We start from the raw sequence: 26,550 nt of genomic DNA, 5'->3' as shown, positions 1-26,550 counted from the left end.
CCAGTGGGCAAACCACACTTATGTGGTCACATCCGTTCCATATTCTCTATTAGTGAGTTACATAAACACATCCACCTTATATGCAAAAAGAAAACAGAAAACATCAACACTACACCACCACCAACAAGGTACGCAAAACACCGCCGATCTGTGGTGGCCGTTTTTTTTTTCCTCTCCGATCTGTGGATTTCAGGGGTCGTGGGTGGGTTAAACACAACAACACCACAACACCACCACCCACAAGGTACACAAAACACCACAACACCACCAACCACAAGGTACACAAAACACCACCGATCTGTGGTGGCCGTTGTTTTTTTTTTCCTCTCCGATCTGTGGATTTCAGGAGTCGTGGGTGGGTTAAACACAACAACACCACAACACCACCACCCACAAGGTACACAAAATACCACCGATCTGTGGGGGCCGGTTGTTTTGTTTTTTCCTCTCCGATCTGTGGATTTCAGGGGTCGTGGGTGGGTTAAACACAACAACACCACTACCCACAAGGTACACAAAACACCACACCACCAACACTACCACCCACAAGGTGCACAAAACACCACAACACCACCAAGCACAAGGTACACAAAACATCACCGATCTGTGGTGGCTGTTGTTTTTTTTTTTTTCCTCTCCGATTTGTGTACACAAAAAACTTTAAATATCGGTTTCTAAATATGATGGATTGTTTACAAACTTATGCTATAATTAAACATTGACCTAGTCAAAAATAAGAACTTTTCTCTTTTATGCAGTAGATGTAATACTTTAGTTTCTTTGGCGATATTAAGAATATTTTTACACTTCTTTACACAGGTCTAGATGGGTGGCTCTAGAAGACTAGACCTGTTCTTCACCTTTTACATCACGACTTTCAGGGAATGTAAGTTTTATTTTCTCCCAGAATTATCACATTTTGGAATCACAGTTTATTAGTTCCAAATATTTTCTTCTTTTATTCATTTTGCTCATCATTTTAATTTTTGGATGCTCATAAATATTTAATTTAGCAGATAATTCGTAAAGGGTTCTATGGAGCCAAACGTGTGGGGGCATAAAGTCCAGGTATTTTTTAATTTAATTTTTTATATTGGACATGTCATAATATACATTTTTTTCTCCATTTTTACTTATATGATCATTACAAGTTATGGAGTCATAAATGTTGTTGAAACTCTATCAAAAAAAAAAAAATGTTGTTGAAACCCATTCGAAGGGATTATTAGAATTTTAAATGTTGATAGGAATCATGGGATTTCTTAGAATTTTAAATGTTGATAGGACTCTAGAGACTAGAAGATAGAAAAGTTTTCACGCAAAAAGGTAATAGATTAAATTCTATTACCAATAGTTTACTATGAATAAAACTTTATTTTCTTAATTCTAAGAAATTTGAATTCTGCTTCACCTAAAATTCTATTACCAAAATTTTAAAGTAATTAAAAATAAATTTAATATTTATTTTGATTAGATATTATATATTGTTTTTTAATATATGAAATTTATATACTACACACTATATTTGCACAAACTAACTCAATATCTGTGTATATTACATTTCATAAAATTAATTTGTTTTTTAAATATTTTTTGTATCATGTGGCTCACAAATTATTAATACTAGTCACTTATTTGTGGAACGCACTAGATAGTTAGCAAATGTTAAATAACTTTGATACTGACTAAAATTCCCAAGATTTGGCTTGTTTTAATTGGAATTGGAGTAGAAAATAAATAAGGGTTAGGGTTTGTGATGGAGTTAGCACTGACTATAATGATGTATAAAAACCATGGTTTAAAAATCAGATGTCAAAAAATTGAAAAAGGGGTGGTTAGTGGTTCTCTGGTCTGACTGGAGTCGAATCAATGGTCGAACCGATAATACATAAATAAATAATTTTAAATTATATATATTATATAATTTATAAGCATATATATATATATATATAACTAGTTATATTTATTTAAAAAATATATTTAAAAAATTTAAAAATAATTCACAACACATAAAAACAAAGTTACACTAAAGTTCATTTATATAGTGGGAGATGATAAACATATCAAGTTTAAATCCATTAAGCATGTAACACGTAGATTGTGAATAATGTACTAGAAGTTGTAAACATTTATATGAATATGCTGGATATGATTAAAGAGCATATTTGTAGTTTGCCAATATGAAAATGCCAAAGAAAAAAGATATCCAGAGATCCTCTACTTTTATTAGAGCCACCAGCCCTTGAAGAGGTAGAATTAGCCATATTTAACTGTTTTTTATAGATCCATATGAGAGGACAACCAATATAGTTTCACTGCAATCTTGCTTTTGATAGTGCCCCAACAATTGTTGTTCTGTTGAATTGGCTATCCCTCTATTTGAACAGCTCCAGTTTTGTTGATCTTGGAAGTCTCAATGTAGTCTGCAATACATATAAAAACTTAATGATATTGAAAACTTAATCACTTCCATGATATAAATATAAAAACATAGTAATTTACTGTATAATCTTACAAGCCATCGCTCTGAGAGTTTGCTCCAATACGGTTGGTTCTTCAGCACTTGTCTCAATGAAACGGATCTCAAACTTACTTGCTAACTCCTGCATTTCATTTAGGCACAGTGTGAAAAATAAATTTAGATGGTAATAAGCATCAAGAATAATAATAACACTGGATATTCTTGAATTACTTCACTATATATGGGTCAAAATGCAGGGGAGATTTATTTAATTTAAAATTAACTTATTGTTATTGGTGAAGAAGTTACATGGGTAGATAAAAATTAAATATGTAATTTTGCCAAACTTTTATATATCTTCTTAAAACACAAAAAACACAAAAATACAAGATAAAATGAGATGTAAAAGATGTTAGTAATGATAAAAGAAGATTCCTTTGCCTAAACTAAAGTCCACTCTATTGGTTGGTCATCCAACTCAACTAATTACAAACTTCGATTCAGTCCACAAACTTCCTACAAGCAAATCATGTAGTATCGCCTACAAATATTTGAAATTTTATCTTTCATTTTTGAAGTACAAGTCTTCTGGCTAGACCTTAATATTTGGAATTTGAATTTTTAAAGCCACCAAATAGGACAGACATGAGTTCAGTTAGGCTTGTGTTTGCTCCCTCTTTATTGCCTTCCATAATTCTAACGGAGCACTCCAAACTTGTACAACTTTTCTAGGTGAGATAAACTAGTTAGGAGTCCTGGTGGAATTTGCTGTATACCATGTGAAAACTGATTTGGGAAAAATGATTTCACTGATTAATTAGAATTACAAGGCTAAACTCTATATATATATATATATATATATACACACACACACAAGCCACAGAGTAACTAACTAGCGGAAAAGGTGCCAACAGAATAAAACTAACACTAACTAACTGATCACTAATCATTCAAAACTACAAGTCGTTTACATGCTCAAAACTACAGATCGTTCCATTGTTCATTTACTTCTTGACTTTCCCTGTTTCTCTCTGCTTTGTTCTTCCACGTCTTGACTTCCCCTGATTCTCGTCTGCACTGTCAGCTTCTTCAATAGCAGCCTTAGGTGCCTTCTTTATTTGATACTCCCCCTCAAGATGGACTGAGGGTAAATGAATATTTATCAGTCCCATCTTGGAAATAAGCTCTGAGAATTGATTAAAACTCAAAGCTTTAGTTAATAGGTCAGCTAATTGACATTGAGTCCTTACATGAATCAACTTTATCACCTTAGCCAACACCTTATCCCTTACCACGTGACAGTCTATCTCCAAGCATCTTGTCAAATCTAACAACTCTAGATAACTAAGATTTCTTATTTCTCTTGGTAGCTCCTTAATTTTAGAACCTAAAAAGCAAAGAATTTCTAGTTTCCTAAGTTCTCCCATTGCTGACACATCTGTTAACTCACAACCAACTAATTGCAGGGTTTGAAGGAAGTGAATTGACTGTGGTGGTGATGGAAAGGACATTTACGCTTTGGTTGTTTTGAAGTAAAATTTTTGCAAAGGTAAATTATTTTCATTTTAGCGTTTGACTGTCAACATAAAAATATGGTGGAAATCATTTTTGAATTGCATGTTTCATTGTAAAATGAAAACTTTCTCATATTTCTCAAAAGTCAATAGGTGCACAAACCACCACCACCCACCATCTCCCAAAACTCCACATTGGAAGAAAAGACAGCCACCAAAACAGTACCAACCACTGAATTACCACCAACCATTCAAGAAACAGGAACCTAAACACCACCAACCATTCAAAAAACAGGAACCTACACACCACCAACCATTCAAAAAACAACCGTCAAAATTGCCATCAACCACCACTGACCGCTCAAAAGACAACCACCATCAACCAAAAATCCAGATCGAAAAAACCCAAAAAAAAAAAAAAAAAAAGATAGAAAAACCACCCAACCACCATTAATCAACAAAAACCTCTACGAATCCTGATTGAAAACCTAAGAAACAAAGAACATAATTTGAAAATCTAACCTCAGCGAAGGTGAGATTGAGTATCCACCAAAAACCCAAGCCTGCTGTCGGCCTCAAGGCAGTGCGAGAGAGAAGAGAAGAGAGGGTTGTGGTGTCGGTCAGTGGGTTGTGGCGTCAATCAGTGGGTGGGCAATGGTGTGAGATGGGTGTGCGAGATGGGTGGAGATGAGAGGGCTTTGGCCTTGTGAGTGAGAGAATTGTGAGATGGAGAGAGGAAGAAGAACTAAGAAAGTTGAGAGAGGGGGAGATGCTGATAAAGAGTTGGGAGTGAGAGATGCGAAAAGGAGTGTAAAATGTTTTACCGATTTTTTAAGTGTAAAATATCTTACAATTTTTTCCTTTGATTGAAAATATTTTACATTTGTCCAATTATTTTACTGCAAAACAAACATGATAAAATCTGAAAACATTTTCCTGAAAATGTTTCACATCAAAATAAAGTGTTAAGAGTCAAAACCTTTAAATCGTTCATCCCTTTAAACAGATTGGGTGGTAGTGTATGCGAACATGGTAGCTGCAAAAGCTCAAGTTTAGGATACTCCAAGCCAAGATGCCTCTTCAAACTTTTTATCAACCATATCTTATTTTTTGTGTTTTTGGGAAAGATATAAAAGTGGAGCAAAACTGCATATTTAGTCCTTTTTTTTTTAACGGATGTGGGTAATGGAATCTTAACTGAGTTAACTTTAGATGAGTAAAGTGTTAAATTTTAGATCACAAGTAAGCAACTAAAATTTCAACCTAACAAGAGGTAAGTTGTATTGCTTCCAATGATTTGAGAACAAACTCGTTTTAAATCTTACTGGTAAGTTCTATTGCTTTCAATATTTAAAATGAATTTCAGATCACAGATAAGTTTGTTCTCAAATCATTGGATTGTCTTCAGTTCAGATGTTTACCATAAAATGAGATTGTCTAATTTGATTGTTAATTAGAATTTCTATACCATAAAACAAAATGTGTCTACTTTATTTCGATTCTCATTTTTGGTTATGGGTCTTATCACCCCCTAAGCTATGAAGGTGTTTGGAAAATGCATAAATTTCATTTGCTCAAAATTGTTTAGGATAAATTGATTTTTTTTCCCCCGTGTGTGTGTGTATTAAACCAAAAAGAGAAAAGCATGCACTACAGTTTTTCATCAAGGAAATTTATTTTTAGAATTTTATAAGCAAAATTCATATCTAGAATTTAAGGTTTATGCGTTTGCTATCGTCACCAACTTAATGATTCCTTGTTGTGAATGTACCTAATAAAACATCGGTTTTATTGAATTGAATGCTTTTATTATATCCTTCATGCTTACAAAAATTTCAAGTAGATAGAAAATCGTTTAATAATTATGTCATTAATCAACTGCTTATATTTAAGTTGTGATATAAAATTTTGCATAAAAAATAAATTTATTGATTGAATGGTAAATAACATACTATATAAACAAAATTTTTTGATGTGTGTGTGTGTGCTTTTTTTTTTATGCTTTTTTTCCTAACGTGTTGAGAACATTAAAAAAAATGTAATCTAACTGTTAAATCTTCAAAGTTGATATTGCCAACAACATAAATTCGAGAAAGCCAAAGGAAAAAAACAAAAACAGGAAAAAAAAGGGGTACAATCCAACTCTCTTAAAAATTTAAAAAAAAAAACTAACTAGTTATACTCCTAACTCAATCCAACCCAATCCAACCCAATTATTATAGATAGAACCTTACCTACATACTTACCCAATACTCAAAAATCTCTAAAATGACCAAAATACCATTAATTTAAAAAAATAACAAAATGCTTTTAAAATGACTAAAATACCCAATAACCTCTAAAATAACCTAAATGCCCCCTAAAAATGACTGACATACTGAAATCTCAAATATTTCCAAAATACCTCCTCTAATTTTAATGAAGTACTCCCCCAGCATTGAAAGTATACCCAGATCCTTAAGAATGTTTAAAATGATATTTTAGCTAATTTTAAAGATTTTGGGGGTATTTTTGACATTTGGAGTGTGAATATTGCTTATCTATCTACAAAATATAATGCAAATCTTACTATCTTACTTTAATAGTAAGAGCTGAGGAAATTTACCTTTGCTGTTATTGTCTTCACAACCTTTTTCTCATCATTATCTTCCAAATCACAGTTATTACCAATTAGAAGCATGTACACACTATCATTGGCATATATATCATTCCTTTCCAACCACTTCTTTGCCTTATTGAAGCTCTCTATCGCAGTAACATCATAGACAATCTGTCACATTCCAACACATATTTCTCAGGCAAGTAAGATGACAATAATAATAATTAGAATGGAAATCTGTGTTGACTAATGCTCTATTTGTTTTGTGGTAAGAAAATATTTTACACATTTTACAGAATTTATTTCGCAGTTAAATAGCTAATCAAATGTAAAATATTTTCAGTCAAAGAAAAAACTCAAAGCAAAACTTTGTAAAATGTTTTATGCTTGAAACAAAAGTAAACCATTTTACAAAATTGCTCTCTCACAAACTTGCCGTGTATGTGTAGATTTGTTCATTTATGTTGTTTTTATTTGTTGATGGCATGTTAAAATTTTTTTTTTTTTTTTAAAGAGAGTTCCAACTTATGGCGTCCGCTCCTGATGATAGTTATTTGCTGATGGCATCTTAAACCTATCTATGAATATTTATTGTCAATAGAACCATAAAAATATTCTATTGGCTTACATGACTTTATCCTTATGATTTCTATTATTTCCCTTGTGCATTAATAACATGTGTTAAATGTGATTAACCTACTTTGAATTTTAACTAACAAACTAAATGCCTAAGTAAATGTAACATTACTACAATTATTATCTATATGACTATGGAGTTCCTAAAAGTCTTGCTGGCTATGATTAATGAGATTGTCATAATGGCTATTTCTATAACAAAATTACGTAAAATATATGGGTTCTATGTGATTTTCATTTATGGCAATGTCCAAGAAAGAGGAGAGCAAGGCAACAAGTCTTCAAGCTAATTTAAGCTTTCTTCCCTTTCAAAAGTGGCAAAAGAAATTGGTGAGAAGTTTGGATTGGATTGCCAACCAAATCATGTGCTCAATCATCTGTACAGTAAAAAAAGAACGGAAAATCATTCAAGAGCTTTGAAGAAAAAGTGGATTTGGTTTGGATGATAATTTGAAGGTGAAAACATATGATATGGATGATATAAGGTTAAATGAAATGTCAAAAAAGGGATTTTTCTAACTTTATTTTTTATGTGATTTCTACTATTACCTAGGAACATCTCTTTTTTAGTTATGATTAGAAATGTGGTTTCCATATTTAGAGTTTGATTAGTTTTAAGTTTAAATTTAGTACTATGATTGTGTTTAATTGCTGATTATTGATTTAATTTTTAAATGAATTTAACAATATATTTTACTACACAGTAAAGTTTTTAATGTTCTTTGTATGGTCATCTCTATTTTATTTTTTGTTTCTCCTTGCAAACTGTTTGTTTTTTAATTAACGGTTCCTACTTGACGTTTGTTTTTTTTTTTTTTTTTTTTTTTTTTTTTTTTTTTTTCTTGATCTACTCTTTATTGCTTTGTATTATTTTTTTTTCTTTATCATCTCTCTCTCTCTCCCCCCCCCCCCCCTCTCTCTCCATTGGTAACCTATCGTTTTCCAAAATTTGATGATTATTCTATGACATAAAATTTGCATTATTATTTTATTTTTTTAATTTAGTTTTTCTAAATTGACATTTGTTTTGTGTTTCATTTTTTCTTTGATCCATTGGGTGTAAGAATGAGTGTTTCCCTAACATTACTCTACTTTATGAGGAAAATTTTATTTATTGAATTTAGGCAAAATATTATATGTTTAATTTTTAAAATAAAAAAGGAGAGGAAATATAAATAATTTAATGATATATATATATGGGAGATGTGGTTGAATTTAAATGCTGAATAAAATAATATGAGAAGAAAAAAAAGTAAAATAATAACAATAAACACTAAATTATCCAAATCATTCTATGTAATTTAATAATTTTATGTTCTTGTATACTATCTTTAATTAATACAATAGGATAACATTTAATAATCAAAGTGAACAAAAAAAAACTTAAAACACAAAATTAAATCACATCAACCCAAAATACGCAAAATTATATCAAGCTAGAGTAGAAATGCAAGTAAAAAAAAATTCACCAAAAAATTGAGGGAGAAAGAGAGGGAAATAATTTAAAACAAAAAGGAACAAAATATAAATAATTTAATGATAAGAAGAATGTGGTTGAATTTCAATATTGAAAAAAATAAGATGAGAAGTAAAAAATAAGTAAAATTAAAAGATATAATAATAAATTCTAAATTATCCAAATCATTAGAATAATATTATATTCTTATCTACTATCTTTAATTCTTTATAATGTAATCCTTTATAATGTAATCGGATAACATTTAACAATCAAAGAGAACAAAAAATACTAACTTATAACACAAAACTAAATTGTATCAACCTAAATTAGAGTTTTAAAAAACACAAATTTATCAACTTAAAGCAGAGATACAAGAAAAATAAAAATCCACCGAGAGAGAGAGAGAGAGAGAGAGATAACCTTTTGTGAGGGAAAACTATGCAAAGAATAAAAGAGAGCATGACAAATTTATAATAAAAGAGAGGGAATAAGAAGAAACAAATAAAGGAAGATGAAGGGTAAGTTGAATAGTGATATTAAAGTAGAGAGTAGTGAGGAGATGAAAAGGTAAGGGAACTAGAAAGGTTTGAGAAAGTGTAAATATTTAAAAAATAAATAAATGTTAAAAAAAATTATAAAAAAATTGGAGAAAAAAAGGGTAATGACGTGGACGTTGATGTGACTTAACTGGAGCGTAGCAGCAATAACGCTTCAGCTTTTAGATATATACATAGATATAGATAATATAACTACAATAACACTCAAATTTGATAGGTTTTGATGCATAGATGAGCATGGATACAAGTAAAATTAGCAGCAAAAAAGAATTATGGCAATGCTCTCAAATATATCTTAATAGTGCCATGTGAAATTTTATCTATTAACTTGCATGTGAAATTTAGCACAAATTTTTTCTATAAGTGTTTCTTACAATTATCCCATCTGGCATAAATTGATAATTGCTCCGAAAAATCTTGAACTGCCCCTGCTCAGAAAACTCAAACTAAAAGTATAGGAAAAGAGTATTTATTAGTATGTGGAATGATGATTAAGCTTCATACATATAGACCATAAAACAATATTGTTTAGAGATCTTAATCCTTAATTTGAAAGCTTGCCTACAAGTAAACTCTTGACTGCGAAATTGGAATACGAGATGCATGCAACCATATAGGCATGGCATTTATATTGCTCCATATTTTCCTTTTTGATAAGTGATATTTGGACCTAAGGGACGGTAGAACATGTGACCTCCACTTCATGAGGTATGGTCCCAGCCAAAATCACAACTGACATTTGTGCTAGCAATTAGTTTGTACTAGCAAGAAGCTTTGGTGTTTGGGTGGACAAATAGGGATGAGGGCAAGAAGCAAGTTGTTCTTGTAGCAAAAGATTATATTGCAGCCAATGTACCATGGGGTTCAAAATGGCTTAGAAGTTGATGTGGAATTCGTGAGGAGGCTAGGGCTGATGGTGACAAGGAAGATCACAAGGAAAAAGAAGATTAAATATACAAAGATTCAAGAATTGTGGTCTAGTTTTGATGTCTGACCTTCTTAGCACCTTTGATAGGTTATTTTAGTTATTATTGAGTCTTGGTATTGACCCTTTTAGGTTGGAAAGAAGTTGGATCAGTTTTAATTTGAATAAGGGAAGTTTGGTAATTTCCAAAAATTTGGAATGGACTATACTTGGCAAGGGCCATGAGTCTTATTTTATGTTTAGAGTCCTCCTCCTATTTGGTTTAGGAGTTATTAAGTCTTTTGTTTACTTGTTAGTAGTATTTCTATTCATTCTAGGTATATGTTATTTAGAGTGCGTTTGGGAAGCGCGTTTTGCGCTTCCCAGACGCGTTTGCGTTTCTGCCTTCTTTTTTTTTTTTTTTTTTTTTTTTGCCGAAAAGTTTGACTTTTCAACATATTTTCAGTCATATGTGGGTCCCGTGTACTGTTCACGGACCCACAAATTTCACTTTTTAACAACTTTTTCATTAAAATGGGTCCCACGATACTATTTACACATTTAAAAATTATTTTGCTACAGTGTTTTTCAGTTTTCAGTTTTCAGTTTTCAGTTTTCAGCTGTATCCAAACGGACCCTTAGAGTTCAATTCCTACTAGGAAAGGGTTATGGCCTCTATATAAAGGTTCTTTTGTTGTCATGTTATTTTCAAAATATTGATTGATTAACAAAATGCAGCAGCTTATTTTAAGCTTTGTTTGTGTGGTGCAAACTTCTTCGAGGTCTGATGCCAAGGAACCCTAGGCATGATGCTTAAGATGAACTAGGTGTGATTGCATAGTGTTTTATCTTTCTTAGTTTTTCTTTATCCCCTATTTCAGCCCAAAACAGCCATCAATATTCATTCTTTTCTAACCAAAACTCTGAAACATCAATTCTTACTCAAGAATTCATCATGAAACCTAATATAGTGCTAAATTTCTTAAAGCTCAAACATCAAGGGGTGTAATCGGTTCGCGGTTGGTGTTGAAGGCAATTTTTACACTAAACCGAGGATTTCGGTTTTGCCATATTTGGCACCGACACCAACTGATAGGGAAGGAATACCAAACCAACTTGACTGCAGTCAGTTTCGATTCAATTTTGTTGGGTTTGGTGTTTGGATGTGAGAAAAAGCAAGAAGAAAAAGAGAAGAAAATAGGTTTTGTTGTTTGGGATGTAAGAAACAAAAGCAAGGAGAAAAAGTGAAAATTGCATGAAGAAAAAGAGAAGACGACCAGCGGCATGTCAAGAAGAGAGAGAATTGGGGGAGAGGGGGGCACTGGAGGCTGGAAAAGAAAAGATGCTATAACTATTGGTAAGGAAATAAAAGATGCTAGGGTTAAAGAAAAGATGCCAGGGTTATAAAAAAAAAAAAAAATCACTCAAAAGGGTTGGGTGAACCACCTATCAATTTGTTCTAAGAATCTCTCATTCTATCTAGTTCTAATTCACATTAGAGCCCATCAATTTTTTCTAAGAATCTCTCATTCTATCTAGTTCTAATTCACATTAGAGCCCATCATATGTTCTTGCATCAATACCCCATATGCAAAAAACAAAAAATAACAATTCTGCTCACAATCTGCAGCTTGACTGTCTTCCCATACAGCTCCAGTGTTTTGATTTTCTGAAACATAAACCTCAAATATTCAAGTATTGGTCCATACAAAAACTATAAACCCAAACATAAACATACACACCCACATACATAAATTCCATCATAAACCTTTAGAAAATCATAAATCATTTATTGATAAATAAATGGTTCAGATTTTACAGCATTATCAGCATTTAATCAATATATATATATATATATATATATAACCGAAACTTCTGAAGCTTCTACAATTTTCCACATCAACATAATATTAAAAAAAAAAACGAACACAAAAAAAAAAAGAACTTTTCATGCAAAATAAAACTTTTCTAAAACCCGATAAACGCAAAACCAGCTCTCTACCTTCTCATTCCTCAAAAAATAGCTCTCTGCCTTCTCCTTCCTCAATAAAAACCACCATACCCACCATACTCACAAACCAACAGAGATCTCCTTGCTTAGACCCTATTTCTCCCGTTCCCCTTCTCCTTTCCTGTTCCACCCACAACCACCACAACTCAGCAACTCAGCAGGCAGTATCAGCACCACCACCCACAACAACAGCAACCCACAAACCACCATAATCAGACCATATCAAACCCACAACCCAAAAGCAAAAAACGATTTTGAAGATTTGCAATTGCCCAAAGTTAAAGTCGCTGCCGAACTTCGTTACTATAACTCTGTTACAGAAATTCTAAATCTGGGGGAGTCCGATTCTAGATGAACGCTGCGAAAGAGAGACAGGAGAAGAGTGGCCCAAAATTTCCCACATCCCTAACATCGAGATGGTAACTTCTTCTGACGCTGTTCTCTTCTCCTTTAAATTAATAAAACTTTTTCTGACTCCAGTTGCTCTTGCTAATTTCCTTCAGCTTGGGCATGTATACGAATCTGAAATAACAACTCATATGGTGTTCTTTTGGGCATGTAGTTTGTTAAGATAAAGTTTGTCAAAGAAGAAGATGACGAAGAAGAGCAAGAGGACCGGTGATTTCTGTGATTCTAGGTTCAAGATTTGAGATTCAAGTAGAGATTTTTGGATGACGATGGTGAAACATGATTTGTGTGGATGGGCAAAGTTCATTCTTTGCTTGATTTAGTTATAGTCTAATCTAGTCATGGGTAACTTATTCAAACTCTTCTTCTGCTTCGTCTTCTTTTTTTTATTGGAACTAGATATCGATTAATTATCCTACTTATCTCTCAAATTTTGAACGGTGGTTGTGCTTTTAATTGTGGCAATTTAAATATCAGTTTTTGCTTTACTTGACAAAATAGAGTCTCTATGATAGTGCTTGTGAGGTGTTTGATGCTAGGTCTTAGTGGCATTGTGCATATGGGGAGCAATGATAAATTTGACAGAATTACAACAATTTTTTAATTATTTTCTATTATCTGGAACAAAATGGAGCCCTGTTCAATGCACAGGGAAAAATTTCATATATTTTCCTACAAACTTTTTTAAAACCCGATAAACTCTTCTCCATAATCCCATGTTTACATAGCTTTTACTTTAGAACCTATTCAATGCATGGGAAAATTTCATATATTTTCCTACCAACTTTTCTAAAACCTGATAAACTCTTCTCCATCATCCCATGTTTACATAGCTTTTCCTACTTTATTTTTGTTGACTTTCTATCTTCTAGGTATTAAATTTTCAAGATTGACCTGAAGAATTGGAATTCTTTTCTGATGTTGGACTATTTATCATGTATGAAAAATTACAATCTGATCTTTTTCAAATCTCAAATTTCTTTTATTGGTATTGCTGACTTGCTGTTGATCAATAGGAATTAGAAAATTTATGTTAGAGCTTTATTATATGAAACTTACTCCTCTTGGTTTCATATTTTGTTTTTGTGCAGTGGATGACAGCAGGTAGAGGAATCATCCAACCCTGAAATGCCCGCAAGAAGAAAAACTCAAAGGGATTATAGCTCTGGGTCAATTTATCCTCTAAGGACAAAATGTCAGAACTCTTCTTTTTGTTGAAGGGGTTCTTAAAAGTAGAAGTTCTCAAATCAATGATTGTATCAAAAGTTCATTCTCTTGGGTAAGTATCTTTGTCTAAGCCTTTTTAAAGTGGTAGTATATTGTTCTATCCCCATAAACGTCCATGACTTAGATTTGCTACCAGAAGAAGAAAAAAGCTTTAAGTGGATATTGTTTGGGTTGGTTGGAAAATTCTGATTATAAATAAAATTTACTGGAAATATGTTATTATGCTATAAGTTGAAGCCTGTGAATTTATGTATGTAATCGTTTCTATGTGATATTGTGATTAAGATGACTGATATTTTGGTAATTGATAATTCTCAAAGTTAAGTTGGTTTATATATTCTTTATAGGTCTTTATTGATTTCTTTAAGTTATAATTTTGTTTATACTGTTAGCATTTAGATCTATTTATGTGTGTTGTTATATTTAGAATAAATAGATTATGGCTTTGGGATTTAACTTTTTAACCTAAATAGCTTATAAATCTTGGGGTTTTGAAGCTTATTCCATTATAGTTTGCCACAAACCCATTTGATATGACCTATTATCTATGACTTTAAAAGAAAAGGTTTGTGAAAAGGCTTTTCTTGGCCCTGTTTGATGCTTTGTCAATGGGTATCAGGACAACAATCTAAAATCTAATTGGCATGTACAAGTTAGAAAATTAATAAAAATAAACCCAGCAGCACAATCACATTTTTTTTTTATTGATTCATTTATATTATTTTGTGCAATTTTTGCAGCAGATTTTCCTTTTAGCTATGTACTAATTATAACAAGTAGATATGTAATCTAAGAATTAAAAATCTATCTCTAATCTGAAACTCACAAAGACAGACTTCTCAGTTTGAGGTAGAGTTGGCTTCTTGATATTTACAATTAATAGACAGTTGATCATGAATTTATAAATATATAATGAGTGCTTTATCGAATTGACGGTTCTTTTTAGGTGTGTGTTTCCAACTTCTTTCAATTTCTTTTTGGTTATTTTGTTCCAGTTTTACAGTACCTTCTAATATACTTAGCAGAAATTCTAGAATGGTAATGCACATTTAGCTGGGAAAGAAAAAAGAAAAAGAAAAGTTGTGCACTTCGCTTTTAAGGATTCTGCAATCACACGCTGCTGAATGCAAATTAAACTTGAAATGTCATACTTACATGTTTGCACGTACCAAATTAAAAATGACATATTAAGTTTTCACATACTAACTTGATTACTCATATGCATGTTAAATTATTTATCAGATGAATGAATACTCATGCATATTGGTAGTATCTGAGAAGAGTACTAAAGATTCATAATCATATCACTTAACTTTTTAATATTGTTATTGTTGATGTGATGCTACTTTAAAGTAGTGAGAATGGGAATTTGAATTGTGCATGATGATCTATAGAACAGATGGTGTTTAATGGAACTGATGTAACAGAGGGTTCTGAGAGGCTAGCAGAAGCTATAGGTGATGATTCTGAAGCTGTGATATGTGCTACTGGGTTTAAGCCTGGATGGGATTTGTTTGCTTCTTGGAAGGTCAGTAAACTTTGTGCCTGTGTGATTGATATCTATGCTGATATGGCCTTTTGTAGCCTGTTTCATATTTGTATTTGTAAATTGTTCATATTCAGGCCCTATCTGTAGTCATTTTTATGCTGTTGTCTTTGTTAATTGTCATTCACAATGCCTTAAGAAAATAATGAGATTTATACTTTTAAAGTCCGGTGACACTGTAATGTAGTTGTCACTAAACATTGGCTAATGGGGTTTCAGCTGTTACTTTGATATATATGTGTGTGTGTGGAATTCTCCAGCATTGTTGTTTATCGACGTATTTTTGTATCCATCAACGTACTTTGATGTCATCCAAAAGCATGTTGATGAAGGCAATCTTATCTCAGTGTCAAACTAATTGCCTCAATGAATAGGTAACTTAGAGTTTGAAGTTTTTATTTTGAGTAGGAGAGTATAGTAGGAGAGTGTCATACTTGTTCAATCAGAGAAGGGTTGTAAATACCCTTTTATTTTATTTTATTATTTTAAGGATGATCTTCTATTGACTGTTCTGCATTTTGTGTTTACGATTTCACTTATATTGGTTTGTGCAAAAATCTTCTGGTATTTACAACTTCTTGTCATGTACTTTCTTTTAGCTTTGTTTGGATTCAGCTGTTAATCAATTGTAATTAAAATTTATCATGGAAGGATGTTGATGGAAGGATGTTGGTAGAAAGAGTAGCACACCATTTGTGATAACTGATGACTATGGTCCTATAGTTGAGTAATACAGTAGTCTTCCTGTATTTGAACATAATCTTTGGACAGTTTAAGAAGACAATAGGATTCCATGATCTTCTTCCTGAGAAAAGTTAACGCAAGCAGAAATGTCTTCAATTAATAGTTGTAATCTTTTCTCAAATAAGGGCCTCTGTGCGTGACATGTATACAGGTTACAGTCTAATAAAAAGAATTGTTCTGGGTGTTAAAATACAATGATAATGACTATAGTGTTGATTATTCTAATGTTGAATAGGAATTTAGGAATGGCAATTGGGGAAGTCCTTATGTATGGTGCCTTTGATATTTGATGGCCCTAAAGTTGCAGATGCACATGTTTCTTTATGATGCTGTTTGGTAATTTAAGTGTTGCTGTCTGAAAAATACAATGTTTTTGCATGTTGATAATTTTGCAGGTTGATTTTCAAACCACGTGCTAATATCTTTTGATTTTCATGATGGAAATGATGGACTCTGTGTAATTTAAAGTCTTTGGTGTTTTCTTTAATGTGAGTTACTAAATTCAATTGTGGATTAGTGAAACTAAATAATATGTTTCTTATTCTGTTAAGGGGACATTTTCATGTGGTCTTCGTTATTGTCAAGGAAAGTTATTTTCTTTTTAAGGCATATAAGCTGCACTTTTGGGAGATCTAGGGTACCATGGAAAAGAAAGAATACTGCCAAAGGCCTGAAAACAACTATATGTTGCTCTTTGGGACCAAGATTTAACTTTGCCTTGAGGTTAAAAATGAGATTACATCATACAAAGATACAATTGTATGCAGCAATGAAGATTTCCAACCATGAGAAGTGGTAGCATATAAGCATAAACAAATTATTTTTGTATTTATTTGTATGTAAGTTTTTGGTGTTATATTATTGCAATTTTAATGTGGAAATTGTTACTATAAACCTTGATTTATTTGTTCAAATATACAAATTTTGTTTATTAGTGTTTAATAAAGAAAAAAAACATATAATATATTAAAATAAATTTTTTGAACTTTTTCATGCATAGTACGGGTTAGTGATTACTTAAACATAATCAGCACTAAATGAGTTAGTGATGATGCGGCAATTTCTAAACCACTCATTGAACAATAAATAGTTATAAATTCAATAATAGAAACCTCTAAAGCATCTTAAAATCCCATATGCATGTACGGAGGGGAGAGAGACTTACCGAATCAAGTCCAGCACTGTCTTTGAGGCTGTATGCATTGGATTCAGGATCATCCTGAAGATCAAGGAAAAATAGAAAGTGTTGAGGAATAAATTACCGAAGAAAGAAAAGTCATCCTAAAACTCTAATTCACCTAAATTTACTTTTTTTTTTTATCAAAAATAAAATTAGAAATTCAAAGAAAGTGTAAAAGGAAAAATCACCACAATTTTTGCGAGTAGGCTCGATTTGGGGTCGCCGATTTTCAGGATCTTGAACACGGGATAGCTAAATTTTCGACAAAAACAAAAAAAGAAAGGAAAATATAATAATGAAGTAAGCGTAGAAAATCGAAATTATAGATCGGAGGATGGTGTTTGTATAGAAGGAAAACGAAAGGAGGGACTTACCATTCGTCGCTCATGATTGAAGGCTTGGGCTGCTCTGGGACCTCTTCGGTTTCTCTTTATGGGTAGCTAATCAATCAAAATTGTGAACAAAATCCAGGTCTATTTCTATTTCTATTTCTTACATATAAAAGTGAGAATGTGTGTATTGTCATTTGTACTCTGTATGGTGTACTTAGATATCATTTATTTTATTGAAAATTAAAAACTTATTACTGAAAATAATAAAAAAATAATTTTTGAATTATTGTTCACGGTTGAAAACACTGCAACTTTGCATTAATGCACTGTTTATGTTAGGAAAAATGCTCAAATACTTCCTAAACTTTTAAGTAGTGGCCATAACACCACCTTTAACTTTATGGCCTGTTTGGATGTTTAAAAAAGGAGGGGGAGTATAGTAAATAGAGAGAGTAATTCAATGACCTTGAAAGTTTTTTAAGGAAGGAGAGGGAAGGGTTTGGAGAGGTTTCAACTATATCTAGCCCCTCATTTTTAATTTCTCTAAATTGGAGAGATTTGGAAGGAGAGTAGAGTAGATAAATTCTTGAATTTACCCTTTTTAAATTAACAAAATTACAAACCGATTATATAAATAAACTTTGTTTGTTTTCTAAGAAAATTTAACGTGAATGAAAAAAACAAAAACAAAAAATCTCAGTATTTCACTAGTCTTTCCCTAGTCTTACACTCGGAGATCATTCAGATGAAGAATTGCAAACGAAAATAAAATTAACATCTATTAACAAAATATAAACTGAAAAGATACAAAATAATAATATCTCAATACCTTTCAAATATTCTGTCAACATGACTAATCAAAACGACAAGTATGATCCAAATGACAAGTCGTCTTCTCAGCTTTCACTCACAAACGAAGTGTAGCTCTTCCTGTTATGAGCCGTTTGTATTAAACTACACGTTGTGAAATATTATGCTTTGGTCATTAGGTGTTAGTGTTTTTTTTCCTCTCTTATCAGCAGGGTCGTTAGTTTGACAGTCTTGCGATTTTAGTGGGATAGTTGTAACAAGCATAAGGTTGTTGGAACTGACCCCCAACGGCTAGTGTACAGAACAATAATTATCTGACGAACTCTGTTACACTCTGTTTCCAGTATATAAGAACAGAGCGACTGTATTTTCCGTTTGGGAGAAGGTGAAAAATGAAAATCAATTTTTCTTCACTACTTCTTGGGCTATAAGCAGAAACAGACCCAGGTGGGCGTTGAAAATGTTAAATAAATTTGGCTGTTCTTCTTCCTCTTCAAACAAAGGAACAAATTCTAAGGCGATTGCGGTGCTGGCGGTGGTGGTTGTTGTCGTGGTGGAGCAGCTGCGCTGAAGGATGCAATTGACGGAGGGGGATTGGACGAGAGACATTTACGGTGGCCCCGCTACTCTCATTCCGTCTACTCTCCTTCCTCTCTAAACTTCCAAACAGGCCATTAATTTTGGCCGATTTACTCCATGAACTTTAGACGCCTGCCAAATTATTACCTCTGTTATTAGAGACACGTGGGAATAAAAACCAAAGTTGAATAACCTGAACCGTTGAGAGAGAGGGAGAAAGTTTGGGCTCAGTTTAGAGAGAGAGGGAGGGGAGATGATCCAACCAGAAGTCTATAACCACCTTGGTATCCTCTCTCCGGTGCCGGAGTTCCGCTGTCGTCTCACTGGCTATTCACCGTTGGTATCCTTTTCTCTTTTCTCTTTCCTTTTTTTTTTTTTTTTTTTTGCTGCTCTCTGTTTTTTCAATTCTCCTTGTGCGATGTTTTTTTTTCTTGGTTTGATAGCTAGCCGTGGTGGATTGGGTAGGCTTGGTTGTGGTAAAATGCCCATAGTTAGTTGTTTTTCCAATTCGTTGCTCTTTGTATGTAAAATGCAATGCTTTTTGAGAATGCTACATAGCTGTTTGATGAAATGCCTGAGAGGGATACGGCCATTAGAGGGGTTGGTTGTTTGATAGGATTTTAGATGGGTTTGAAATTTCCTGATAATAGTTCTAGTTTATTTTGATGCATTTCTAATAACTTAATCTTTTTGAGTATATTATTATGACGATTTCGTTGATGAGAATTTACTTTGGCACCATATGGTTGTAAGCTAATTGGTGGGAGAACAGGCTGGGCTACTATTATTAACTGTTTACTTGGCTCTTCTATAGTGAATGTGGTATATGTAGTGTAGTTAGATGATTAATAAGTGAGCTTGATTGTTTCATATAAGCTAATGGAAATTGAAAATGAAACAAACGTTTAATTTGGGACTTAAAATTACTGTACATATCAAGTGAGGTGATTTTGTTCTCTTGTATAACATCATGTCATTCTTTTAATGATTTGCGAAAGAAAATTTGAAAAAGCAGTGGCTGTATTACATTTGGTGGTTCAAAAGGAAACACTGGTTTTTTAGATTTTCTTCTTCTAAATGGTTCAAGAGAGGTGATTGATGATTTCGTTAGTTTGATTACCAGAGAAAAAGAAGAAAAGGATAATTTTAACTGGCCTTGAGTTTGTTGGTGGTGTAAGTATGTAACCAATATTTGATGTTATGAGCTTATGACTCATCCAGTTGAGGTTGATGAAATGTAGAAAACTATTATTTCATTACGTATTTCTTCTATATGCTGATCATTTTCATTGATTCAATTATATATTTTTGTTCTTTAGAACTTCTTTGCTTACATTATTGGAGTCCTATCAATTGCAACTTAGTTTTGTAAAGGAAAAATTTGACAATACCCAAACATAATGAATTTATGATTATGGTTTTATTAGATTTAGTAGTATGAATGGTTCAAAAAAGATTTAGTAGTATGAACTAATATCAACTGCAGATTACGTCTTAATCTGACAAGCTAAGAATAGAGCCATTAATTTTCATGACATGTGACACAAAGTTTTACTTTTTTGAATCATGTGGTGAAAGTACCAGGTTTGGGGGGTGTTCATTTGTTTCTTTTAGGTTTCATTTACTTGTGTTGGTTTCTAAGTTGTGCATAGTCTAATAAATATATATTTTTTGTTTATTTAATTTTTTTGTTGTGTAGGATCATAATGTATGCTATTGGAGAAGAACAAAGTTGAAATGCACATAGAGGATCCTTAAGTGGCTTGGATGACATATCAATATATTTTACCAAAATGTCAAACTTGTTTGTCATGTGGAGAAAATCAACCAACATGGAGGAGATGTTTTCAGTGGCTTTTGTAAATCTAAACTCTAGTACCAGCTTACTATATATATATTGCAGTGATTATCTATGTAGGAGCCCTAAAAACAGGGCTTGTGATGTAATATACCTACCGATTTAGATTAGATGTAACATAATATAAAAATGTTCACAACTATGTAACGTTCAACTTATGAAATTAATGGAATTTTATTAATGTATGAGTTTTGAAAAAGCTTATAGCTTGAAGTGTTAATGTGGAAATTTAAAGAAAATTTCTCCTTTAAGAAAATAGTAGAAATTTCCTGAGAGCTTATTATTGAGAAAGCTAAAGAAAATTATCAAGAAAATAGTGAAATTTATTCTATCAGGAAGAGGCCAATATATGGGTTACATAAAATCATTCTTCTCAGCTAACACTGACAATATCACTTTACTTGATTGCTTTGATATACATTAAGTGATGAAATATCAAACCAAAAGGTTTACAAATAGTAAAATGTTCTCCTCGACTACCATGAATTAAAATATCAATGAGCATTTACAAATGGTAAATTGTTTAAAAAAAAAAACACCCAATGAATCAATAATTATACAAAAAATAACACCCATTTGTGTTCGGGATGCATCCATCTTCCAACCACTTTTTTTTTATTAGAATTTTTTTACAACTAGTTGTTACTCTCCATTTATTTATTGCCTAATCATGATTTTCTCTAATGCACCACTCCTTTAGTGCCTCCTTGAAGACTACATGTGATACAAATTTGAGTCCATCTATTAGCTATATCATGCCAGTGTGTTGGTTAAACTCATGGAACCTAGGCCTTGAATTCCCTTCCTTAGCAGATGAATTTGTAGGAAGTGACAGTAGACATTTATCCATGGCTGCAATACAAAATTAACAAGAAGATTAATAGAAAGAGATGGAAAGAAAGAACAATATAGAGAATAGAAAGAAAAATAAAAATACTAACTTCCCCATCCATAAGCTAAACTATTCCCTTAAAGTTAGAGATTTTTACCCATTTTATTCCCCCCAAAAAATAGAAAAGAAAAAGAAACTAGTTTTGTCCATATTCTTGCCACTTATTAAATAAACAATATAGAGAACATAATTCATTGGAGATAGTCAGTAAAGAGTCAAATAATTATAAAGAGTCATTCTATGTGACACACAATATCCCAAATACTAAAAGGTTCCCTTATTTTCAAAAGGAATTGAATGCAAAAACTTAACATGATCATTTGGTATACATATTACAGCATCAATAACCATTAACTAATTGAGGTTCGAAAGCCAAGTGCTAAAATACCACCTCTTTGCAAGCATTGACAATCAAAGTGAAGTTTTTAACCCACAAAAGTTAGTAGAAATGCATCAAAATAAACTTGAATTATTGTCAAAAAATTGCAAACCCATCTAAAATCCTACCAATCAACCAAACCCCATTAGAGATAATCCTGGAATATGATTACCTTATTGCCACTGATTATATCATTTGTCTAGTTTATTAATACTAATATATGTAATGTTGTTTTAGTATTAAAGTAGTTCTCATGATGAACTACCTTAATTTGTAGCAAGTAAACAATGGATATCGTTCTATGCAGGAGAAAATGTGCCAAAGTAAATCCTCATCAACGGATTCATCATAATAATATAGTCAAAAAGATTAAGTTATTAGAAATGTATCAAAATAAACTAGAATTATTATCAAGAAATTTCAAACCCATCTAAAATCCTACCAAAAAACCAACCCCTCTAATGGCCGTATCCCTCTCAGGCATTTCATCAAACAGCTATGTAGCATACTTAAAAAGCATTGCACTTTACATACAAATAGCACTGAATTGGAAAAACAACCAACTATGGACATTTTACCATAACCAAGCCTACCCAATCCACCACAACCAGCTATCAAACCAAGAAAAAAAATTGCATAAGGAAAATTGGAAAAACTGAGAGTAGCAAAAAAATAGAAAAAAGGGAAAGAGAAAAGTTTACCAGCGGTGAACAGCCGGTGAGACGACAGCGGAACTCCAGCACTGGAGAGAGGATACCGAGGTGATTATGGACTTCTGGTTGGATCATCTCTCTCTCTCTCTCTCTCTCTCTCTCTCTCTCTCTAAACTGAGCCCAAACTTTCTCCCTCTCTCTCAGTGGTTCAGGTTGTTCAGCTTTGGTTTTTATTCCCACGTGCCTCTCACGTGAGTTTTACCGTTAGTTTATTAACAGAAGAATAACGAGCTATTGATTTGGCAGGTGTCTGAGGAGTAAATTGGCTAAAATTAAAGTTCAGGAGGTATTATAGCCATTATTTGAAAAAAAAAAAGAAAAAAAAATGCAGACGTGATCCAACGGCACATTTGGTTTGTTCAACTTTTACTGTACATTATTTTTTTTGGGGTTTTGTACATCCTTATTTGTCTTTTCCTTTAAATATTTATTATTTACACGTGCATATACAGTTATACTAATTTAACAAATTCTTACAATATTTTTATAATTATTTGACAATATATACTGTTCATTAGCCTCTCTTTTTTCCTTAGTAAGCTAGTTTTGCTTATGCTCTTTTAATTTTTTTTTTTAAAATAATTATATGTGCATACACAGTTACAATGATACTATACATTCTTATAATATTTTCACAATTATAGAGGTGTCAATTTTTTAAAGGTCAGAATAAAATAATAAAATAAGAAACTGAGAATTATTACCATTTAAAACTCAAAATACGTGAAGAAAAATTTTGAGATGTTAAAATTTAATGGGAGTATTTTAGACGTTACACAATAAATATTTTAAGAATCATAAGCTTTCATTAGGGTTTAATTGAAAGAATAATAATATGACATATTTGCTATTTTCCAAAATATTAAGGAAAAAATTGTTTGATTTTAAAGTTTAAGGAGTAATGCTATGTCCACTACATTTTCACAATAATTTCACAATAAATTTTATGTGACAAGGTATTTTTATGGATAAAAAAGTGATATTAGTAACAACTTTTCATTTAGAATTTGTTATAAAAATATTATGAACGTAGCATTTTTCTCCAAAAAAAAAAAAATCTATTTGGATCCTAAAAATGAAGGCATTGTGAAAATATTGTGATATTTTATTGTATTCTTGGACTTTGTTTTTAGTATAGTCAAATTAGGTGAGCCAAAATTCACAGTTTCTTATATATCTTATTATATATAAAAGCGCGAATGCGTAAACAATAATTTGGAGTGTACATTTGGTTTGTTCAACCCAATAATTTGTAGTGTACATTTGGTTTGTTCAACCCTTACTGTTCATCAGTTTTTTTTTTTCCCCTGGGTCAGTTTTGTACGTGCTTATTTGTCTTTTCTTTTAAATATTTATTATTTACATGTGCATATACAGTTATATTGAATTAACAAATTCTTACAATATTTTCACAATTATTTGACAATATGCACTGTTTATTGGCCTTTTTTTCCCCCACAGTAAGCTGGTTTTGCTTGTGCTCTTTTAGTTTTTTCTTTTAAATATTTATATGTGCATACACAGTTACACTGACACAATACATTCTTACAATATTTTCACAATTATTGAGGTGCCAATTTTTTAAATATCAGAATAAAATAATAAAATAAGAAACTGAGAATTACTACCATTTAAAACTCAAAATACATGAAGAAAATTTTTGAGATGTTAAAATTTAGTGGGAGTATTTTAGACATTACACAATAAATGTTTTAAGAATCATAAGCTTTCATTAGGGTTTAATTGAAAGAATAACAATATAACATATTTGCTATTTTCCAAAATATTAAGGGAAAAATTGTTTGAGTTTAAAGTTTAAGGAGTAATGCTATGTCCACTACATTTTTCACAATAATTTCACAATAAATTTTATGTGACAAGGTCTTTTTTATCAATAAAAAAGTGATATCAGTAATGGGCTCAATTTAAAACTAATAACAACTTGTCATTTAGAATTTGTAATAAAAATATTATGGACGTAGCATTTTTCTCAAAAAAAAAAAAAAAATCTATTTGGATACTAAAAATGAAGGTATTGTGAAAATGTTGTGATATTTTGTTGTATTCTTAGTTTTTAGTATAGTCAAATTGGGTGAGCCAAAATTCATAGTTTCACACACAATTTTCTTGTGTTGTCTTTTTGTTTTATTTTTTAATGCATAATTTTAAAACCAGTAATAATTTTTCATCAAAGATTTGCTATGAAAATGCAGTGGACATAAAAAAAAAATAATAATAATATCAAACTGAGACCTACCATAGCTGGAAATAAAATATATTGAGAAAATGTTGTGACATTTTGTTGTGTTACTGGGATTCTTTTTTGTGTGACATTTTGTTGTGTTCCTAGGCTTCTTTTTTTGTTTAGTCAAATTTGGTAAGCCAAAATTCATTGTTTTATGCAAAGTGCGGCTACAGTGTTTTCAGTCTCTCAAGAATGACAACAACAAACCCTAATCACAAAATTGCGTTTTTTACATCCTGCGCACAAGATTCACAATGGGCTACAAACGGGCCAAAGAGCGCTCTGGCTTGGGCCTGTCAGCCCAAGCCTCCGCTCCATGGACTAAGCCTCAGTAAATCTCCCATTAAAAACCATGCAACATTATTTGAGTCAAGTTGAGTCATCAACTGAATCAAACACAACTAGACTCTACAAAGCCTAACAGAACCTAAAGAATAAAAACCATGCAACAATATTTGGGTCAGGTCGGGTCATCAATCAAATCAAACACAACTCGGCTCCACAAAACCTAACAGAACCTAAAGAATAGCATCTAAGTACTGTATGTAAGTCTTGCCCAATCTCATCACACCTTTAAGTATTTTTGTGATTGAAAAATGTAGCAACTTTGAATTATGATGAATGAAAACTATTAACTTAAAAAAAAAAAAATAATAATAATAAAAAGTGCTTGAAGGCCAGATTCCATAATTTTCATATGTTTTTTGCCGTTCTTTTAGTGTGATTATCAATGTTAGTGATTGGAAGATGATGCTCCATCCCAACAGCTTTACAAAATTTTTGTGATGGATGTCGTTGACTCACTGATCAAAATTGACTTCATTGAAGAAATGATCCACTCATTTAGGGATGGCCATACCCATTAGGTAATGGATATCTTACCCTAACCGATCTAAATGTTTTCGGTAATACTTGGTTCTTTATGGGTAGAACTTAATCGGGTAGGGTATGGATATTATCCATACCCGACCCATATATAAAAAAAAAAACCCTAACTCTCTCACTCTCTCTCTCTCTCTCTCTCTCTCTCTCTCTCTCTCTCTCTCTCTCTCTAACTTGACCCTCCATCCTCACCGTCACTCTCTCTCTTTCTCTCACCCGAGCCTCCATGGCCCAGTACCTTAAACTCATCCCTCCGATCACCAGCACCACCACTACGGTGGTCTTCTCCATCTCCGAATAAACTCTCTCAACCCAGAGGAGATTGAACCATGCATCACCGGAGTAGACCTGCCGTTGTTGATCTAGACTTTGGAGACGCCGACAAAACCGTTCATTGACCCACCGCCGATCTCACTATTCGTGGTTTCCATACATTTTGCTCTCTCTATCTCTTTCTCTTTGTTTGGTTGTTAAGGAAAACTTGAAGGAAAAGAGAAATTTTGGAGTCTTGGGGCTTTTGTACGACCTTGATGTCCATTTCTTTTTATGGGTTTAATTTCATGAATGGGTTTCTCCAAAACCTTGCCGATTGTCATATAAAGAAGCACTCTTTT

The 26,550-nt window shown here is 32.2% G+C and overlaps 2 long non-coding RNA genes across 18 annotated transcripts; one reads left to right on the top strand and one right to left on the bottom strand.

Annotated features, from left to right (window-relative positions):
* On the top strand, window positions 1-20,966 carry LOC126718442 (uncharacterized). Of its 17 annotated transcripts, none has more exons than XR_007652919.1 (10): window positions 6-278; window positions 398-584; window positions 820-886; window positions 1,017-1,068; window positions 3,928-4,010; window positions 11,119-12,560; window positions 12,704-12,894; window positions 13,641-13,828; window positions 15,176-15,304; window positions 20,667-20,966. It is a non-coding gene; the product is annotated as an uncharacterized LOC126718442 (long non-coding RNA). The 17 variants fall into 17 exon arrangements; XR_007652921.1 differs by lacking the exon at window positions 20,667-20,966 and adding an exon at window positions 16,673-16,997; XR_007652915.1 differs by lacking the exon at window positions 20,667-20,966 and adding an exon at window positions 16,618-16,997.
* A 315-nt stretch (window positions 20,967-21,281) lies between these two features.
* LOC126718444 (uncharacterized) lies at window positions 21,282-22,982 on the bottom strand. Its single transcript, XR_007652924.1, has 2 exons — window positions 22,798-22,982; window positions 21,282-21,677 (listed from the first exon to the last, which is right to left on the bottom strand). It is a non-coding gene; the product is annotated as an uncharacterized LOC126718444 (long non-coding RNA).
* Between the last annotated feature and the right edge of the window lie 3,568 nt (window positions 22,983-26,550).

This window comes from Quercus robur, chromosome 3 (genome assembly GCF_932294415.1).
Source record: "Quercus robur chromosome 3, dhQueRobu3.1, whole genome shotgun sequence".
NCBI lineage: Eukaryota > Viridiplantae > Streptophyta > Magnoliopsida > Fagales > Fagaceae > Quercus > Quercus robur.
This window is presented reverse-complemented; position numbering and strand designations above follow the sequence as displayed.